Source organism: Bufo bufo, chromosome 3 (assembly GCF_905171765.1).
Source record: "Bufo bufo chromosome 3, aBufBuf1.1, whole genome shotgun sequence".
Taxonomy (NCBI): domain Eukaryota; kingdom Metazoa; phylum Chordata; class Amphibia; order Anura; family Bufonidae; genus Bufo; species Bufo bufo.
Genome location: NC_053391.1, coordinates 216218810 through 216224275, shown reverse-complemented (window position 1 = coordinate 216224275; position 5466 = coordinate 216218810).

Below are 5466 nucleotides of genomic sequence, written 5' to 3'. Positions count from 1 at the left end.
AGAGCCTCATTATTCCAGCCCACCTCTGCTGCCAGGGTACGAAACTCAATGGCGTATTCAGCTACGGATCGTGAACCCTGTCTGATGGACATAAGGAGCTTCGCAGCAGAGTCAGCACGAGCCGGCACATCGAATACCTTCCGAAGAGAAGCAACAAAACCGGAAAACTCGGCAACCACCGGATTGTTGTTCTCCCATAAAGGGCTGGCCCAGGCCAAGGCCTTGTCCGAGAGCAGCGAGATCAAGAAGCCCACCTTTGATCTCTCAGTAGGAAAGGCATGTGGCAGCAACTCGAAATAAATGCCCACCTGGTTAAGGAAACCTCGGCACTGAGTTGGCTCTCCCCCAAAGCGCTGTGGAAGAGGGGCAGAACCGGTCATACCCCGAAACACCGCAGGCGCAACAACAGGTGTCGGGGTAGACTCTGGCGCAACAACAGGAGCGGCAGTAGGAGCGAGCCCAGGAGCGACAACAGACCCATCGGCAACGGGAGCGAAATGAGCCGTGCGTTCAAGCAGGGTTTGCAACGCCACAGCGAACCGACCCAACAGGTGATCCTGCTGATCAAGTCTGGCAACCAGCGTGGGTAGCGAGGATGGCCCTGTACCGTCAGAATTCATGGCTTGGTCCTAATGTCACGGAACCATGAACCAGACGTACAACAAGAGATAAGTGAAAATGAGAAGGCTTTATTGAAAATAAAGCTGTAAAGCAAAAGTCCAAACGGATGGTGAAACCGAGCAGAGTCTTTGCGAAGCCAGAGGTCAGGAACCAGAAGGGTAGTCAGACGAAGCCAGGATCAGGAACCAGCAGGGTAGTCAGACGAAGCCAGGATCAGGAACCAGCAGGGTAGTCAGACGAAGCCAGGATCAGGAACCAGCAGGGTAGTCAGACAAAGCCAGGATCAGGAACCAGAAGGGTAGTCAGACGAAGCCAGGATCAGGAACCAGAAGCAGCAGCAGTCTTAGAAGCATGTGAACACAAGAGGACCAAGCAAGGAACTGAAGCCACAGACCTCCTATATATATGAGCTAGGCATCCAGCTCCTCCCAGGGGAAGGAGGAGCCGCAGGGTGGAAGGCTACAAGAAACCCAGAAACCAAGATGGCCGCCAGCACATGTCAAACGAAGGAGAGCAGCAAGCAGGTAAGACCATGACAATGGCGCCGGCGGACATCGCCATATGTTCGCCTGTTCGGCAAACCGCGAACGAGCAAAGTTGGCCGCGAAACGACCACTGGGCGAACCGCAAGGCCATTTCTAGTGACAAATCATGTCTTATCAATTGAATTTACCACAGGTGAAAGGGGTGGACTGGCCATAGACGCTCGCCCCCCCCCCCAGGAAAATTCCCGATTGGGCCAATGCACAGTGGGCAGCCTGATCCACCATTGCCCTCCTCACTCACTTTACTCTGTTTTAAAGAGGACCTTTCACTAGAATAAAACATCTAAACTAACTATACAGACATGGAGAGCGGCGCCCAGGGATCTCCCTGCACTTACTATTATACCTGGGCGCCGCTCCGTTCGTCCGGTATCTTCATAGTTAGGCTCCACCCAGGGAAACCTCCAGGAGTCTCATTCTCCGATGCTGTAGCGCTGGCCAATCACAGCGCTCAGCTCATAGCCTGAGAGGCTTTTTTTTCTCTCAGGCTATTAGTTGAGCGCTGCGATTGGCCAGCACTACAGCCTGGGAGAATGAGACGCCGGCAGGTTCCCCTGGGTGGAGCCTAACTATGAAGATACCGGAGCCTATACCGGGCGAACGGAGCGGTGCCCAGGTATAACAGTAAGTGCAGGGAGATCCCTGGGCGCCGCTCTACATGTCTGTATAGTTAGTTTAGATGTTTTATTCTAGTAAAAAGGTCCTCTTTAAATACTTAAAACGTACAATTATTTTAAGGGCTGCCTTCCATGTCCTTTAGAACTTGATGTCAGGTCTGCTGTACAAGGACCGCAACATATATTATTAATAGTGTAAAGACCTGGAATGGAAGAGAAGTGTACAGCATTTAAAACCAGCTGCAGGCTAAAGACCTGTTGTTCCCAGCATCAGGAATGTCACATATCAGAGGGCGTCACACTGATGCTACCTAACACACAGACAAGTGCTGTGGCTTACTCCATTGCAACTGCTAGGTTGAAGTCTGCCTCCCTCCAGAGGAATGGCACGGCAATTAGCAGAAGGCATTCTCCTTGATGCATCTGCTGCTCTAAAGTGACCAATAAAGTTTAGGTACCTGGTCGACTGAAGGCTAATCCGCAGCCCCCCCCCCCTCCCTTCCCCCATACACATGCTAGGCTCAGCTAAGTGCATATACACTCACCTAAAGAATTATTAGGAACACCTGTTCTATTTCTCATTAATGCAATTATCTAGTCAACCAATCACATGGCAGTTGCTTCAATGCATTTAGGGGTGTGGTCCTGGTCAAGACAATCTCCTGAACTCCAAACTGAATGTCAGAATGGGAAAGAAAGGTGATTTAAGCAATTTTGAGCGTGGCATGGTTGTTGGTGCCAGACGGGCTTGGTCTGAGTATTTCACAATCTGCTCAGTTACTGGGATTTTCACGCACAACCATTTCTAGGGTTTACAAAGAATGGTGTGAAAAGGGAAAAACATTCAGTATGCGGCAATCCTGTGGGCAAAAATGCCTTGTGGATGCTAGAGGTCAGAGGAGAATGGGCCGACTGATTCAAGCTGATAGAAGAGCAACGTTGACTGAAATAACCACTCGTTACAACCGAGGTATGCAGCAAAGCATTTGTGAAGCCACAACACGCACAACCTTGAGGCGGATGGGCTACAACAGCAGAAGACCCCACCGGGTACCACTCATCTCCACTACAAATAGGAAAAAGAGGCTACAATTTGGCGTAAACAGAATGAGAACATGTACCCATCTTCTGATGGCTACTTCCAGCAGGATAATGTACCATGTCACAAAGCTCGAATCATTTCAAATTGGTTTCTTGAACATGACAATGAGTTCACTGTACTAAAATGGGCCCCACAGTCACCAGATCTCAACCCATCTTTGGGATGTGGTGGAACGGGAGCTTCGTGCCCTGGATGTGCATCCCTCAAATCTCCATCAACTGCAAGATGCTATCCTATCAATATGGGCCAACATTTCTAAAGAATGCTATCAGCACCTTGTTGAATCAATGCCACGTAGAATTAAGGCAGTTCTGAAGGCAAAAGGGGGTCCAACACCGTATTAGTATGGTGTTCCTAATAATTCTTTAGGTGAGTGTATACCGCCTGTAGGGAGAGAAGAACACACCGCTGCACAGCTCCTCTGACTGTGGCCGGTCTCCTACAAGAACAAGGATTAGGCATGATAAAAATCTAACATGCCCAATCCTTCTTCCCTGACCATCTTCTGTTGGTGTGGCTGGTCTAACTTCAATCTATATGGGTTCCTTTAGGCTGCCCAAGTAGATGACTGTGTCCTCTGTAGGGGCACAACAAATGAAAGGCAATGCCTGTGAATTCATGCATTTTGAGGAGGATCGGGCACAATACAGTCTTTTTCGTATTCCTCCATTTTTAGTCTAGAAAAAAGCTTTAGCAAAGTCAAAATGTGAAATGCCCTTTCCCCACAAAGTATGGCCAGTCTGCATTTTACAGCAGTCTGTAGTCAGCGGCCATAAACATACTCTCTCCATTTCAGAAGGGTTGTTTGCCCAGTTGAGGAATATTTGCGTACACTTTTTTTTTTTAATGTGTTTTATACTTTTTTTGTGTATGGGGAACCTCCATACTCTGCACTGATGTCGTGTAGGAGAGAGGTTCAGACATGTTGGTTGTCAGTATGCCCCATCATTTTGCACTCGGACAGATGTCTGGAGTCGGCTTACTCCTGTCCCTGTAGTACACTTGGATCCGGCTCAGGAGAAATGTGTGTATGGTCAGCCCAAGACTGAGGGGCACGAGTAGCGGTGCAGTTCATAGAGCTTAGGCATTTCTAGATGTACTGACCATGAACAGGTAATTCACTAATATTATGGAGGCCACTATGCTCTTGAGAACTTTCAGTGCAGAGGAATTTTTTTTGCACCCTTCCCCAGATCTGAACCTCTTCACAATCTTGTCTCTGAGCTCTACATGCAGTTCTTTCCTCCTGAAGGCTTGGTTTTTGCTCTGCTATGCATTATCAGCTGTGACAAATCATGTCTTATGAATTAAATTTACCACAGGTGGTAGGGGTGGACTGGCCACAGACGCCCCTACCCCCAGTAACATTCCTGATGCGCCAATGCCCAGTGGAAAGCCTGATCCACCATTGCCCTCCTCACTCCCTTTACTGTGTTTAAAAAACTTAAAATGTACTATTATTTTAACCCCTTAAGGACCCTGCCATTTTTCACCTTAAGGACCAGGCCATTTTTTGCAAATCAAACATGTGTCACTTTATGTGATGATAACTTTAAAACACTTTTACTTATCCAAGCCATTCTGAGACTGTTTTCTCGTCACATATTGTACTTCATGACAGTGGTAAATTTGAGTCAAAATATATAATTATTTACTACTGATTCTGTAGTTTACAGAAACACCCCATATGTGGTCGTAAACTGCTGTACGGGCACACAGCAGGGTGCAGAAGGAAAGGAACATCATATAGTTTTTGGAAGGCAGATTTCACTGGGATAATTTTAAGTTGCCATGTCACATTTGAAGCCCCCTGATGCACCCCTAGAATAGAAACTCCAAATAAGTGACCCCATTTTGGAAACTACACCCCTCAAGTTATTCAAAACTGATTTTACTTCGCAATTGTATGCTGCTGACTGAATAAAAGAACCAGATTTTTGCACAAACTGAAGAGTGCTGTGGAAATTTATATATTCTACTATTCCAAGGAACCCGTAGCGTGGATCTCCTTCTGCCGGCACCATCCTGGACCACTATATCTGGTACCTGAATTTTTTTTTATATGATTTACCCCACAGTGGGGTGTGTAGTGCTGCTTACTATATTTTTTTATTTCCATATTATGAGAGCCATAGTTTTTTTATTTTTTGGGCAATTGTCTTAGGTAGGCTCTCATTTTTTGCAGGATGAGATAACGGTTTGAAGGGCACTATTTTGGGATACATATGACTTTTTGATTGCTTGCTATTACACGTTTTGTGATGTAAGATGACAAAAAATTGCTTTTTTGACACCGTTTTTATTTTATCTTTTTTACGGCGTTAACCTGAGAGGTTAGGTCATGTGGTATTTTTATAGAGCAGGTTGTTACAGACGCGGCGCTACCTAATATGTCGACTTTTTTATTTATTTTTTACATTTAACACAATAAAAACATTTTTGAAGCAAAAAAAATCATGTTTTAGTGTCTCCATAGTCTGAGAGCCATATTTTTTTTTATTTTTTTTTGGGCGATTGTCTTAGATGGGGGCTCATTTTTTGTGGGATGAGGTGTTGGTTAGATTGGTACTATTTTGCCGGG